Source organism: Tachyglossus aculeatus, chromosome 16 (genome assembly GCF_015852505.1).
Source record: "Tachyglossus aculeatus isolate mTacAcu1 chromosome 16, mTacAcu1.pri, whole genome shotgun sequence".
In the NCBI taxonomy this organism is placed as follows: domain Eukaryota; kingdom Metazoa; phylum Chordata; class Mammalia; order Monotremata; family Tachyglossidae; genus Tachyglossus; species Tachyglossus aculeatus.
Window position 1 is genome coordinate 3321372 of NC_052081.1, and position 16818 is coordinate 3338189.

Consider the following 16818-nt stretch of genomic DNA (forward strand, 5'->3'; position numbering starts at 1 on the left):
CTCCCCCTCTGTCTCTGTCTCTCACCCGCTCTGTCTCTCACCCTCGTCTCTGCTCACCCTCCTCTCTGTCTCTCTCCTCTGTCTCTCACCCCCTTCTGTCTCTCACCCTCCTCTCCGTCTCTTTCCCTCCTCTCCGTCTCTCACCCCCTCTGTCTCTCACCCCTCTGTCTCTCACGCTAATCTCTGTCTCCCCCCTGCCTCTCACCCCCCCCCCCCCCGTCTCTCTTTCCCTCCTCTCGGTCTCTCACCCCCCTCTGTCTCTCACCTTCCTCTGTCTTTTTCCCTCCTCTCTGTCTCCCCCCTCTGTCTCTCATCCTCCTGTCTCTCGCCCTCCTCTCTGTCTCTTTCCCTCCTCTCGGTCTCTCAACCCCCCCCCCCCCCGCCGTCTCTTTCCCTCCTCTCGGTCTCTCACCCCCCTCTGTCTCTCACCTCCTCTGTCTCTTTCCCTCCTCTCTGTCTCTCACCCCACTCTGTCTTTTGCCCTCCTCTCTGTCTCTCACCCTCCTCTCTGTCTCTCACCCTCTGTCTCTTTCCCTCCTCTCTGTCTCTCACCCCCCTCTGTCTCTCCCCCTCCTCTCTGTCTTTTTCCCTCCTCTCTGTCTCTCACCCCCTCTGTCTCTCACCCTCCTCTCTGTCTCTTTCCCCGTCTCTCATCCCCCTCTGTCTCTCACCCTCCTCTGTCTCTTTCCGTCCTCTCTGTCTCTCACCCCCCTCTCTCAACCTCCTCTGTCTCTTTCCCTTCTCTCTGTCTCTCACCCTCCTCTCTGTCTCTCACCCTCTTCTCTGTCTCCCTCCTCTCTGTCGCTCACCCTCTTCTCTGTCTCCCTCCTCTCTGTCTCTCACCCCCTCTGTCTCTCACCCTAACCTCTGTCTCTCACCCCCTCGGTCTCTCACCCTCCTCTCTGTCTCTCACACTCCACTCTGTCTCTTTCCCTCCTCTCGGTCTCTCACCCCCTCTGTCTCTCACCCTCCTCTGTCTCTTTCCCTCCTCTTTGTCTCTCACTCCCTGTCTCTCACCCTCCTCTCTGTCTCTCACCCTCCTCTCTGTCTCTTTCCCTCTTCTCTGTCTCTTTCCCTCCTCTGTCTCTCACCCCCCTCTCTGTCTCTTTCCCTCCTGTCTGTCTCTCGCCCCCCTCTGTCTCACCCTCCTGTTTCTTTCCCTCCTCTCTGTCTCTTACGCCCCTCTGTCTCTCACCCTCCTCTCTGTCTCTTTCCCTCCTCTGTCTCTCACCCCCTTCTGTCTCTCACCCCCTCTGTCTCTCACCCTCCTTTCGGTCTCTCACCCCCCTCTGTCTCTCACCCCCTTTTGTCTCTCGCCCCCTCTGTCTCTCACCCCCTTCCATCTCTTACCCCCTTTTCAATCGTCTCCCCCCGACCTCTCTGCCGTCTCTTACCCTCTCCTCCGTCTCACCCTCCTCTCTGCCACCTCTCAGCCCTCGCCCCCTCCCTTCTGTCCCGCTCCCTTCCTCCTCCTCCTCCTCCTCCTCCTCCTCCTCCTCCTCCTCCTCTCTCTCCCCTCCTCTTTTCCCTCCCTCCTCCCCTCCAGCTCCCAGGACACTGGCTTGCGTGTGTGTTTGTGTTTGTGTGTGTATGTGGAAGGGCCTCAGGTTGCCCAGGGGCCGGGCTGTGCCGTGGGGGCGTCCAACCCACCACCCTGGGTCAGGGCCCTCATTGTGGGGTGCAGGGATTTGGGGGAGGGGGTGGGATGGAAGGCAGGGAAGACTGCCTGGAGGAGGCCTTGAAGGGCGGAGGGGATGCGGCCTGCTGGATTTGGGAATGGGCGGGAAGGAGTTTCAGGTAGGGGAGAGGCCTGAGAGAGGGGTGGCCTCTCTGTGTGTGTGTGTCAGCCCGCTGTTGGGTAGGGACCGTCTCTCTATGTTGCCAACTTGGACTTCCCAAGCGCTTAGTACAGCGCTCTGCACACAGTAAGCGCTCAATAAATACGATTGAATGAAGCACTGTTCTATACAAGGGGATCAGGTTGTCCCCCGTGGGGCTCCCAGGCTTCATCCCTATTTTCCAGATGAGGGCACTGAGGCCCAGAGAAGCGACTTACCCAAGGTCACATGGCTGACGAGTGGCGGGATTAGAACCCACGACCTCTGACTCCCAAGCCCGGGCTCTTGCCACTGAGCCACGCTACTGTTCTGAGGGACAAGGACGACGGGTGTGCGATCCTTTTAGACTGTGAGCCCACTGTTGGGTAGGGACTGTCTCTATATGTTGCCAATTTGTACTTCCCAAGTGCTTAGTACAGTGCTCTGCACACAGTAAGCGCTCAATAAATACGATTGATGATGATGATCCCCGTTTCACAGAGGAGGAAACTGAGGCCCACAGAGGTTCAGTGACCGGCCCAAGGTCACACGACGGGTCGGGCGCCGGGGTTGGAGAGAAGAGCCTCAGCCCGGGGTCTGCCCACCAGGCAATCCTGCCGCCCTGTTAATTTTACTCAGAGTCCTTTGAGGGGTGCCCATCTGGGCCAAGATGATGATGGCATTTATAAAGCGCTTACTATGTGCCAAGCACTGTTCTAAGCGCTGGGAAGGTGACAAGGTGATCAGGTTGTCCCACGGGGGGCTCACAGTCTTCATCCCCATTTTACAGATGAGGTCACTGAGGCACAGAGAAGTTAATGATGATGACGATGGCATTTATAAAGCGCTTACTATGTGCCAAGCACTGTTCTAAGCGCTGGGGAGGTGACAAGGTGATCAGGTTGTCCTACCGGGGGCTCATAGTCTTCATCCCCATTTTACAGATGAGGTCACTGAGGCACAGATAAGTTGATGGCATTTATAAAGCGCTTACTATGTGCCAAGCACTGTTCTAAGCGCTGGGGAGGTGGCAAGGTGATCAGGTTGTCCCACGGGGGGGCTCACAGTCTTCATCCCCATTTTACAGATGAGGTCACTGAGGCCCAGAGAAGTTAATGATGATGATGATGGCATTTATAAAGTGCTTACTATGTGCAAAGCAAGACCTCCCCCCTCCACCCCTACCACGGGTTGCCTCAAAGCCTCCCAATCAGCGGAGAAGCGGTGGGGCTCAGCAACAAGAGCCCGGGCGTGGGCGGCAGAGGTCGTGGGTTCTAATCCTGCCTCTGCCACTTATCAGCTGGGTGACCTTGGGCCAGTCACTTCACTTCTCTGGGCCTCAAGTCCCTCACCTGTGAAATGGGGATGAAGACTGTGAGCCCCACATGGGACAACCTCATCACCTTGTCTCCGTCCCCAGCGCTTAGGACAGTGCTTGGCACATAGTAAGCGCTAAACAAATACCGTTAGCATTATTATTAATCAATATCAAAAATTAATCACTTTTCTGACGACTTGACGCCCGTCCACGTCTTGTTTAGTCGTCCGTCTCCCCCTTCTAGACCGTGAGCCCATCGTTGGGTAGGGACCGTCTCTGTTGTCAACTTGTCCTTCGCAAGCGCTTAGTCCAGTGCCCTGCACACAGTAGGCGCTCAATAAATACGATTGAATGAATGAATTCTATTTATTTTGTCAATGATGTGCATTTACCTTTAATTTCTATTTATTCTGACGACCTGACACCCGCCCACCTGTTTTGTTTTGTTGTCCATCTCCCCCTCTAGACTGTGAGCCCGCTGTCGGGTAGGGACCGTCTCTAGACGTTGCCAACTTGTCCTTCGCAAGCGCTTAGTACAGGGCTCTGCACACAGTAAGTGCTCAAGAAATACGATTGATTGACTGATAGGAAGCGCCTTAACAAATGCCATTATTATTATTATCCATCTCTCTATCGAGATCTATTCATTTTATTTTGTTAGTATGTTTGGTTTTGTTCTTTTAGACTGTGAGCCCACCGTTGGGTAGGGACTGTCTCTCTGTGTTGCCAACTTGGACTTCCCAAGCGCTTAGTACAGTGCTCTGCACACAGTAAGCGCTCAATAAATACGATTGATGATGATGATGATGATCTGTATCAGGCGGTGAGACCCAGGGAGAACCAGGGAGGGGCCGCGGTGGAGGGGACCATGTTGTTTGGACGTCACTTGGGAGCCCTGAACAAACAGGACCGTTAATGGAGACAAATATTCCCAGTCTCCCCAGCCGGGAGCTGATAAGGCCTGGGCCTCCCTCCCTCCCCTGAGTGGTTCCCAAAGCGACGCTGATCAAATGCCAAGCGTTGAAGGCTGGATTCGATGCCAATTCCCCTTGGCACGGCCCATTCCCAAGACGGTAGGCCATCATAATAACAATAATAATAACAATAATGGCATTTATTAAGCGCTTACTACGTGCCAAGCACTGTCCAAAGCACCGGGGAGGTCACAAGGTGATCAGGTTGTCCCCCGGGCGGCTCACATTAACCCCCATTTTCCAGGAGAGGCCCAGAGAAGCGAAGTGACTTGCCCAAAGCCACCCAGCTGACAGGATTTGAACCCGTCACCTCGGACTCCAAAGCCCGGGCTCTTTCCACTGAGCCATGCTGCTTCTCTAACAAAGCGCCCTGGCCACGGTAAGCACTCTTAATCGATATTATTCAGTGAATAAATGAACCGTACTCTCCCAAGCGCTCAGCACAGCGCTCGGCGCGCAGCGAGCGTGCAATAAATAGGACTGACTGAAGATACTTAGGGGGAACTGAAGAGAAGGCGGGCTGGAAAGGGGGAGGGATAAAGGGAGCAAGTCAGGGCGTCGTGAAAGGGAGCCAATTTGTACTTCCCAAGCGCTTAGTACAGTGCTCTGCACATAGTAAGCGCTCAATAAATACGATTGATGAAAGGGAGCGGGAGAAGAGGAAAGGATTCGAACCCATGACCACTGGCTCCAAAGCCCGGGCTCTTTCCACTGAGCCACGCTGCTTCTCTATTATGTATCGGCCCCTAGCAACCACAACTTCTTCTTCTTCGTCTAGACTGTGAGCCCACTGTTGGGTAGGGACCGTCTCTATGTGTTGCCAACTTGGACTTCCCAAGCGCTTAGTACAGTGCTCCGCACACAGTAAGCGCTCAATAAATACGATTGAATGCATGCATGGATGAACTTCTCGGTGCCACCCTCCCTCTCCCCTCCTCCTTCCTCCTCTCTTTCTTCCCCGGCCCCGGTTGCAAGACCGAGACCCTAGAGAGTCCAGAGGTGTCAATATTACTCTATTTATTTAACTTATACATATTTATCCTATTTATTTTATTCTGTTAATACATTTTGTTTTGTTCTCTGTCTCCCCCTTCTAGACCGTGAGCCCGCTGTTGGGTAGGGGCCGTCTCTAGATGTTGCCAACTTGAACTTCCCAAGCGCTTAGTCCAGTGCTCTGCATACAGTAAGCGCTCAATGAATACGATGGATTGATTGATTGATTGATTTTATTTTGTTAATATGTTTTGTTTTGTTCTCTGTCTCCCCCTTCTAGACCGTGAGCCCGCTGTTGGGTAGGGACCGTCTCTAGATGTTGCCAACTTGGACTTCCCAAGCGCTTAGTACAGTGCTCCGCACCCAGTAAGCGCTCAATAAATACGATTGATTGATTGATTGATTCTATTTTGTTAATATGTTTTGTTTTGTTGTCTGTCTCCTCCTTCTAGACTGTGAGCCCACTGTTGGGTAGGGACTGTCCCTAGATGTTGCCAACTTGGACGTCCTCAAGCGCTTAGTCCAGTGCTCCGCACCCAGTAAGTGCTCAATAAATACGATTGATTGATTGATTGATTCTATTTTGTTAATATGTTTTGTTTTGTTCTCTGTCTCCCCCTTCTAGACCGTGAGCCCACTGTTGGGTAGGGGCCGTCTCTAGATGTTGCCGACTTGGACTTCCCAAGCGCTTAGTCCAGTGCTCCGCACGCAGTAAGCGCTCAATAAATCCGATTGAAAGGAAGAAAGAAAGAGTCCCCCGAAGTGATTGTAAGGACCACGTGTGTGTGTTTGTGTGCTTGTTTGTGCGGGTGTGCATACGTGTGCAAGGGATGGCCTAGGCGCCCCCGTCTCCCGGCCCGTCGCCCTCCGGGGCTGTGTGACCGCTGCAATCTTGGGATCAGTTTCCTGGGGTCGAGCCCTCTCCGGGCCTGCATCTCCGGTTCCCGCCCAGGGATCCGGGAAGGGAGGTGGCCCGGGTCACGGACACACACAGAAGGAACAGGCCTGTATATACATATATATGTGTATATATATATATATATATATATATATATATATATATATATATATTTATATTTCTATATACACACACACACACGCACACACACACACACACACATACATATATACATATATATATATATATGTATATATATGTATATATATACACATACATATGGAGAAGCAGCGTGGCTCAGTGGAAAGAGCCCGGTCTTTGGAGTCAGAGGTCATGGGTTCAAATCCCGGCTCCGCCAATTGTCAGCTGTGTGACTTTGGGCAAGTCACTTCACTTCTCTGTGCCTCAGTGACCTCATCTGTAAAATGGGGATTAAGACTGTGAGCCCCCCCGGGGGACAACCTGATCACTTCGTAACCTCCCCAGCGCTTAGAACAGTGCTTTGCACATAGTAAGCGCTTAATAAATGCCATCATCGTCATCATACATATATACATATACACACATATATACATATATATATACATATATATATACATATACACACACATATATACATATATACATAGATATATATACATAGATATATATGTGTGTGTGTACATATTTATTACTCTATTTATTTATTAATTTTATTCATTCATTCAATCATATTTATTGAGTGCTATGTATATATGTATGTACATATTTATTACTCTATTTATTTATTTATTTATTTTATTCATTCAATTCATTCATTCAATCGTGTTTATTGAGCGCTTACCGTGTGCAGAGCACTGGACTAGGCGCTTGGGAAGTACAAGTTGGCAACCTATATCAATCAATCAATCAATCGCATTTATTGAGCGCTTACTGTGTGCAGAGCACTGGACTAAGCGCTTGGGAAGTCCAAGTTGGCAACATCTAGAGACGGTCCCTACCCAGCAGCGGGCTCACAGGCTAGAAGGGGGAGACGGACAACAAAACATTTTACTTTTTTACATTGTACATTTTACTTGTACAGAGAAGCAGCGTGGCTCAGTGGAAAGAGCCCGGGCTTTGGAGTCAGAGGTCATGGGTTCCAATCCCGGCTCTGCCACTTGTCAGCTGGGTGACTTTGGGCAAGTGACTTCACTTCTCTGGGCCTCGGTGACCTCATCTGGAAAATGGGGATGAAGACTGTGAGCCCCACGTGGGACAACCTGATCACTTTGTGTCCTCCCCAGTGCTTCGAACAGTGCTTTGCACATAGTAAGTGCTTTAACAAATGTCATAATTAATAATAATAATAATAATAATAATAATAATAATAATAATAATAACGAGGCCCAGAGAAGTGAAGCGACTTGCCCAAAGCTGACGAGCGGCCAAGCCGGAATTTGAACCCATGACCTCTGACTCTCAAGCCCAGGCTCTTTCCACTGAACCACGCAGCTTCTCTTTCATTCATTCAATCGTATTTATTGAGCGCTTACTGTAAAATGGGGATGAAGACTATGAGCCCCCTGTGGGACAACCTGATCACCTTGTATACCCCCAGTGCACATTAAGTGCACATAGTAAGCACTTAATAAGTGCCATTATTATTATTATTATTATTGTACATATTTATTCTATTTATTTTATTTGGTTTATATGTTTTGTTTTGTTGTCTGTCTCCCCCTTCTAGACCGTGAGCCCGCTGTCGGGTAGGGACCGTCTCTGTATGTTGCCAACTTGGACTTCCCAAGCGCTTAGTCCAGTGCTCTGCACCCAGTAAGCGCTCAATAAGTACGATTGAATGAATGAAGGCCGGGCTGACCAACCCGTTCCGCGGGCCGGGGAGACCCTCGGGGGGACGTCCGGCGGGAACCCACGGCCCACCGTCCACCCCTGGGGAGCAGACAAGCGAAGCTGTGCTTCCACCCGCCCCTCGTCGATTCTGGTCGATTCAGTGGAAAAGGGAAATTTCATATTCATTGTGGGGGATAATAATAATAATGATGGTATTTGTTAAGCACTTACTATGTGCCGAGCACTGTTCTAAGCGCTGGGAGGGATGCAAGGTGATCGGGTTGTCCCCCGTGGGGCTCCCAGTCTTCATCCCCATTTTGCAGATGAGGGAACTGAGGCCCAGAGAAGTGAAGCGACTTGCCCAAAGTCACCCAGCTGACAAGTGGCGGAGCCGGGATTTGAACCCGTGACCTCTGACTCCAAAGCTCGGGCTCTTTCCATTGAGCCATGCTGCTTCTCTAATAAGCACTTAACAAATGCCATCATTATTATTGTTACGGGAAGGACGGCCCGCCTTCCAGGTGGGAGGTCAGAGTTGTGGTTCGGATGGAGCCCGGCCCTGGCTGCATTTCTTTCCCCAAATAATAATGACGGCATTTATTAAGCGCTTACTATGTGCCAAGCACTGTTCTAAGCGCTGGGGAGGTTACAAGGCAATCAGGTTGTCCCACGTGGGGCTCACAGTCTTCATCCCCATTTTGCAGATGAGGGAACTGAGGCCCAGAGATGTGAAGCGACTTGCCCAAAGTCACCCAGCTGACAAGTGGCGGAGCCGGGATTTGAACCCGTGACCTCTGACTCCAAAGCCCCTGCTCTTTCCACTGAGCCACGCTGCTTCTCTAGTAAGCGCTTAACAAACGCCGTCATTATTATTATTACGGGAAGGATGGGCCGCCTTCCAGGTGGGAGGTCAGAGTTGTGGTTCGGATGGAGCCCGGCCCTGGCTGCATTTCTTTCCCCAAATAATAATGATGGCATTTATTAAGCGCTTACTGTGTGCCAAGCACTGTTCTAAGCGCTGGGGAGGTTACAAGGCAATCAGGTTGTCCCACGGGGGGCTCCCAGTCTTCATCCCCATTTTGCAGATGAGGGAACTGAGGCCCAGAGAAGTGAAGCGACTTGCCCAAAGTCACCCAGCTGACAAGTGGCGGAGCCGGGATTTGAACCCGTGACCTCTGACTCCAAAGCCCGGGCTCTTTCCACTGAGCCACGCTGCTTCTCTAATAGATGCCAGGGGAGAGCCACAGTGGGGGGCATTGTATTTATTGAGCGCTTACTGTGTGCAGAGCACTGTACTAAGCGCTTGGGAAGTCCAAGTTGGCAACATATAGAGACGGTCCCTACCCAACAGTGGGCTCACAGTCTAAAAGGGGGAGACGGACAACAAAATAAAACATGTTTTGTTTTGACGGACCAGCAGGACAGCATTCCGTCCCCGCAGCGTAGACCTGGACAACATCCCATCTCCTGACTGGCCGCCCGGGAAAAGCATCCTTCGAGGGGAATTCCTTGGATTACATGGATTCCATCCATCTGTCTGTGTCCTGAGCCTTCGGGGAACCTGAGATTAAGAGGGAACAGGAAAGATTAGTTTTAGGGAAAAAGTGGGATTTTTGTGCGTCCCTTCAAGCTCCGTCAGAGCCGGAGGGGACAGGACGCCCACCCCCGTATCTCCGGCCCCGAGATGTCTGGACCTTCAAATAATAATAATAATAATGGTGGTATTTGTTAAGCGCTTACTATGTGCCAAGCACTGTCCTAAGCGCCGGAGTGCCTCAGTTCCCTCATCTGTAAAATGGAGATAAAGACTGTGACTGTGGGACAACTTGATCACCTTGTAACCTCTGCAGCGCTTGGAACAGTGCTTTGCACATAGTGAGCGCTTAATAAATGCCATTATTATTATCAAGATTGTCCCCCGTGGGGCTCACGGTCTTAGTCCCCATTTTCCAGACGAGGGAACTGAGGCCCAGAGAAGTGAAGTGACTTGCCCAAAGTCACCTGGCTGACAAGTGGCGGAGTCGGGAGTTGGGCCCTCGAGGAGTCGAACCCTAGTAATTGTGGTATTTGCTAAGCGCTTGCTATGTGCTCCGCACTGTTCTAAGCGCTGGGGTAGATAAGAATAATCATCATCATCAGTCGTATTTATTGAGCGCTTACTATGTGCAGAGCACTGTACTAAGCGCTTGGGAAGTACAAATTGGCAACATCTAGAGACGGTCCCTACCCAACAGTGGGCTCACAGTCTAAAAGGGGGAGACAGAGAACAAAACCAAACATACTAACAAAATAAAATAAATAGAATAGATATGTACAAGTAAAATAAATAAATAATCATTCATTCATTCATTCAATCCTATTTATTGAGCGCTTACTGTGTGCAGAGCACTGTACTAAGCGCTTGGGAAGTCCAAGTCGGCAACATCTAGAGACGGTCCCTACCCAACAGTGGGCTCACAGTCTAGAAAGGGGGAGACAGACAACAAAACAAAACATATTAACAGAATAAAATAAATAGACAAAATATGTACAAATAAAATAAATAAATAGAGTAATAAATCTGTACAAATATATATACAGGTGCTGTGGGGAGGGGAAGGAGGGAAGGCGGGGGGGATGGGGAGGGGGAGAGGAAGGAGGGGGCTCAGTCTGGGAAGGCCTCCTGGAGGAGGTGAGCGCTCAGTAGGGCTTTGAAGGTCTTCGCGGGAAGCAGCGTGGCTCAGTGGAAAGAGCCCGGGCTTTGGAGTCAGAGGTCATGGGTTCAAATCCCGGCTCCGCCACTTGTCAGCTGGGTGACCTTGGGCAAGTCACTTCACTTCTCTGAGCCTCAGTTACTTCATCTGGAAAATGGGGATGAAGACCGTGAGCCCCCCGTGGGACGACTTGATCACCCTGTATCCCCCCCAGTGCTGAGAACAGTGCTTTGCACGTAGTCAGCACTTAAAAAATGCCATCATTATTATTCGTTAAGCGCTTACTATGTGCCAAGCACTGTGGCAGATACGAGGTCATCAGGTTGTCCCCCGTGGGGCTCGCAGTCTCCATTTTACAGATGGGGTAACTGAGGACCAGAGAAGTGAAGCGACTTGCCCAGGGTCACGCAGCAGACAAGTGGGGATGAGAAGCAGCGTGGCTCAGTGGAAAAGAGCCCGGGCTTTGGAGTCAGAGGTCATGGGTTCAAATCCCGGCTCCGCCACTTGTCAGCCGGGTGACTCTGGGCAAGTCACTTCACTTCTCTGGGCCTCAGTTCCCTCATCTGTAAAATGGGGATGAAGACTGTGAGCCCCCCGTGGGACAACCTGATCACCTTGTAACCTCCCCAGCGCTTACTCTATTTATTTACTTGTACATATCTATTCTATTTATTTTATTTTGTTAGTATGTTTGGTTTTGTTCTCTGTCTCCCCCTTTTAGACTGTGAGCCCACTGTTGGGTAGGGACCGGCTCTAGATGTTGCCAACTTGGACTTCCCAAGCGCTTAGTACAGTGCCCTGCACACAGTAAGCGCTCAATAAATACGATTGATGATGATGATGCTTTGCACATAGTAAGCGCTTAATAAATGCCATTATTATTATTATTATTATTATTGGAAACCAAGACCTTCAGACTCCCACGGCTGGGCTCTACCCACTAGGCCCCGCTGCTTCTCCACCCGAGCTCGGCGAGACCCGTGATCCCAGAAAATAGTCGGTTAGGGCGAAAACCTTTTCCACTTCCCACACCTCCCCGCCCTAGACCTCCGGAATTCGATCTAGTTACTTCTGGCCCTTGGGGAGTTTGAGTTAATCCTGAGGATGTTTTCCTGTGGAAAAAAAGCGCCCAAAAACAGAATCGTAAAAGTTTTACAGCCGGGACACTAAGGCTGCTGGGAATCTCTCTTTCCCTCTCTTCCGTTCATCTTTCTGCTCCCTAAATGGGCTAAAACTCTTCCAGAGATTCCCTCCCCATCGGCTGTTTATTCCTGGGGAAAGTGGAGCTGGGATGGGGGAGGGAAACGGTGTTTCTGATGAATTCTACCTCCCGCTTCGCCGCCGGATTTCGTTCATTCGTTCGATTGTATTTATTGAGCGCTGACCATGTACGCAGCGCTGTACTAAGCGCTTGGGAGAGTCCAATGGAGTAATCAACAGACACATTCCCTGCCTCGTCTCTGGGCCTCAGTTTCCTCGCCTGTGAGATGGGGACGAGGATCCCAGCTCATTCATTCATTCATTCAATTGTATTTCTTGAGCGCTGACCATGTATGGAGCACTGTACTAAACACCTGGCAGAGTCCAATAGACCAGTCAACAGACACATTCCCTGCCTCATCTCTGGGCCTCAGTTTCCTCACCTGTGAGATGGGGACGAGGATCCCAGCTCATTCATTCATTCATTCATTCAATTGTATTTCTTGAGCTGACCATGTAAGGAGTGCTGTACTAAGCGCTTGGGAGAGTCCAATAGAACAATCAATAGACACATTCCCTGCCTTGTCTCTGGGCCTCAGTTTCCTCACCTGGGGACGAGGATCCCAGCTCATTCATTCATTCATTCATTCAATTGTATTTCTTGAGCACTGACCATTTACAGAGCACTGTACTAAGCACTTGGGAGAGTCCAGTAGAACAATAAGCAGACACATTCCCTGCCTCATCTCTGGGCCTCAGTTTCCTCACCTGTGAGATGGGGATGAGGATCCCAGCTCATTCATTCATTCATTCATTCAGTTGTATTTCTTGAGCACTTACTGTTTACAGAGCGCTGTACTAAGCATTTGGGAGAGTCCAGTAGAACAATAATCAGACACATTCCCTGCCTCATCTCTGGGCCTCAGTTTCCTCGCCTGTGAGATGGGGACGAGGATCCCAGCTCATTCATTCATTTGTTCCATTGTATTTATTGAGCGCTGACCATGTACTCATTCATTCATTCAATTGTATTTCTTGAGCGCTGACCATGTACGGAGCACTGTACTAAACGCTCGGGAGAGTCCAATAGAACAGTACAACAGACGCGTTCGCTGCCCACAACGAACTCACCGTCTAGAGGGGAAGACTGACGTGAATAGGAATCAATAAATGGCGGAGGTGGATGTAAGCAGCTTGGGGGGGGGGGGGGGGGGGGGGGTGAAGAAAGGGAGGGAGTCGGGGGGAAGCAGAAGGGAGCGGGAGAGGACGAAAGGGGGGGGTTCAGTCAGGGAAGGCTTCTGGGAGGAGATGGGCCTTCAGTAAGGTTGTGAAGAGAGAAGAGAGATCTCATCTGTCAGCTCCCTGTTAGGCCCGGAGTCCCGGGTCGGGGTGGGAAGTGGTGGCTTCCAATCCGAGTATCTTGTATTGACCCCAGCGTTTTGCACAGGGCGAGGGGACGGAGGGCTTCCAGCACAGGAGCCCGTCCACGTAGACAAGGAGCCTGGAGGCCGGGAGGCCGGGAGGCCGGGACAGATGCTGGGAGGGCTGCCAAGAAGAAGACCGGAAGCCGAGGAAGACAGAAAGTTTGGAATAGTTTTCTTTCTTTGTTCCAGGCCAAACCAAGATGGAGGATGGCTCAACGGCAGACTCTCCCTCCCTCCACCTCTTTCTCTCTCCCTCTTGCTCTGTCTCTATCATCTCCATCTCTGTGTCTCTCTCTTTGGCTCCCTCTCTCTTACTCATTCTCTCTGTCTCCCTCCCCCTCGGCCCCTATCTCTGTTTCTCTCTGTCTCTCCTTTTGTCTCCCTCCTCTTTCCCTCCCTTTCTCTCTCTGTCTCCCTCCCTTTCGGCCTCTATCTCTGTTTCTTTCCGTCTCTCCTTTTGTCTCCCTCCCTCTCTTTGTCTCCCTTTCTCTCTCCCTCTCAGTCTCTATCTCTGTTTGTCTCTCCTTTTGTCTCCCTCCTCTTTGTCTCCCTTTCTCTGTCTCCTTCCCTTTCAGCCTCTCTCTATTTCCTTCTGTCTCTCCTTTTGTCTCCCTCCTCTTTGTCTCCTTTTCTCTTTCTGTCTCCCTCCCTTTCGGCCTCTATCTCTGTTTCCTTCTGTCTCTCCTTTGTCTCCCTCCCTCTCTTTGCCTCCCTTTTTCTCTCTGTCTCCCTCCCTCTCAGCCTCTATCTCTGTTTCTCTCTGTCTCTCATTTAGTCTCCCTCCGTCTCCCTTGCCTCCCTTTCTCTCTCTGTCGCCCTCCCTCTCTCTTTTTTCTGTCTCTCTTTCTATCTCCTTCCTCTTTCTCTTTTTGTCCTCCTCTTCCTTTTTCTCTCTACATCTCCCTTTTTCTCTCTCCATCTCTCTTCCTCTCTATTTCCCTCCCTCTCTCTTTCTCTGTCTCCCTTTCCCTTTCTCTATCTCCCTCCCCCTTTTTCTCTCTCTGTCTTTCTATCTCCCTCCCTCTCTCTTTCTTTCTGTCTCCCTCTTTCTTTTTCTCTCTCTGTCTCTCTGTCTCCCTCCCTCTCTTTCTCTCTCTCCCTCTTCCATTTTCTCTCTCCATCTCTCTTCCTCTCTATTTCCCTCCCCCTCTCTTTCTCTATCTCCCTTTCCCTTTATCTCCCTGCCCTCTTTTTCTCCCTCCCCCTTTTTCTCTCTCTGTCTTTCTTTCTATCTCCCTCCCTCTCTTTCTGTCTCCCTCTTCCTTTTTCTCTCTCTGTCTCTTCTGTCTCCCTCCCTCTCTTTCTCTCTCTCCCTCTCCCATTTTCTCTCTCCATCTTTCTATCTTCCCCTCTCTCTTTCTCTGTCTCCTTCTCCATCTCTCTATCTTCCCCTCTCTCTTTCTGTTTCCTTCTCCATCTCTCTTCCTATCTATCCTCCTCCCTCTCTATTTCTCTGTCTCCCTCTCTCCATTTCTCTTCCTCTCTATCTCCCTCCCTCCCTCTCTTTCTGTCTCCCCCTCCCTTTTTCTCTGTCTCTCCTATCTCCCTCCTCTCCATCTCCTCTCTTTTTCTCTTTCTCTCCTTCTATCTCCCTCCCTCTCTTTCTGTCTCCCTCTCCCTTTTTCTGTCTTTCTTTCTATCTCCCTCCTTCTCTGTCTACTCTCTTTTTTCTCTCTCCTTCTATCTCCCACCCTCTCTTACTTTCTGTTTTCCTCAAGTTTTTTCTCTGTTTTTCTTTCTACCATCTCCCTCTTTCTCTCTGTTTCCTCTCTTTTTCTCTCTGTCTCCTCCCTTTTTCTTTGTCCCTCCTTCTGTCTCCCTTTCTCTTTACCTCTCTGTCTCCCCCTCCCTTTTTCACTGTCTTTCTATCTCCCTCCTTCTCTCTGTCTCCTCCCTTTTTCTCTCTCTGTCTTTCCTTCTATCTCCCTCTCTCTGTCTCCCACTCCCTTTTTCTCGGTCTTTCTTTCTATCTCCCCCCTTCTCTCTGTCTCCTCTCTTTTTCTTTCTCTGTCTCTCCTTCTATCTCCCTGTCTCTTTCTCTCTGCCTCCCTCTCTCTGTCCCCCTCCCTCTCTCTCTTTCTCTCTCTCTCTCTCCCTCCTACTCTGTCTCTCCTTGTCTTCCTCTCTTGTTCTCTCTGTCTCTCTCTTTCTGTCTCCCCCCCGCTCTCTGCCTGTCCCTCCATCTCTGTCTCTCTCAGGCCGGGGGTGTGTGTGGGAAGCATCGCAGGCAGGAGAGACTGAGCCCCCTTTTTCCTCTCCTCCTCCCCATCCCCCCCGCCCTACTTCCTTCCCCTCCCCACAGCACCCGTATATATATTTGTACAGATTTATTACTCTATTTATTTTACTTCTACATACCTACTATTCTATTTATTTTGTTAATGATGTGCATCTAGCTTTATTTCTATTTGTTCTGATGATTTTGACACCCGTCTACACGTTTTGTTTTGTTGTCCGTCTCCCCCTTCTAGACTGTGAGCCCGTTGTTGGGTAGGGACCAACCCAAGAGACCACGGAGAAGCACAGAGAACCACGGAGAAGCAGCGTGGCTCAGTGGAAAGAGCCCGGGCTTTGGAGTCAGAGGTCATGGGTTCAAATCCCGGCTCCACCAATTGTCAGCTGTGTGACTTTGGGCAAGTCACTTACCTTCTCTGGGCCTCAGTTCCCTCATCTGTAAAATGGGGATGAAGCCTGTGAGACCCCCCGTGGGACAACCTGATTACCTTGTACCCCCCCCAGCGCTTAGAACAGTGCTTTGCACATAGTCAGCGCTTAATAAATACCATCATTATTATTATTAGGGACCGTTTCTATATGTTGCCGATCCCAACCGCTTAGTCCAGTGCTCTGCACGCAGTAAGCGCTCAGTAAATACGATGGAATGAATGAATGAATGACTGAAAGGGTCTCCAAGGGCCAGCGGGAATGGGCTGGGGGATCAATCAATCGTATTTATTGAGCGCTTACTGTGTGCAGAGCACTGGACTAAGCACATGGGAAGTCCAAGTTGGCAACACATAGAGACGGTCCCTGCCCAACAGCGGGCTCACAGTCTAGAAGGGGGAGACAGAGAACAAAACCAAACATACCAACAAAATAAAATAAACAGAATAGATACGTACAAGTAAGATAAATAAATAAATAGAGTAATAAGTATGTACAAACATATATACATATATACAGGTTTATATTTTATATATATATAAAATTATATATGTTTGTACATATTTATTACTCTATTTATCATATATTATTTATTTATCTTATATATTATTTATCATCTATATATAAGATATATATAATATATATATAATATATATATATTATATATATATTATATATTTACTTATATATATACAGGGATAATAGCGGAAAGCGCTTAGTCCACAGTAGATGAATACGATCGAATGAATGAATGAATGCAGACTCAGGGTCGGGGGTCGGGTGGGGGGACTCCTGGATCCCAGCCCAGCCCTGACCAGCCCAGTCTGGCCCAGGCCCAGCCCTGACCAACCCAGTCTGGCCCAGGCCCAGCCCTGACCAGCCCAGTCTGGCCCAGGCCCAGCTCTGATCAGCCCAGCCTGGCTTCTGGGCTGGGCCTGTTGCCGGGGGGGGGGCGGAGCCTGGGGGTCTTCCCTGATATAGGGGAGCGGCCTGGGGGGTCCAGCCGGCAGAAGAAGCTGCGCTGA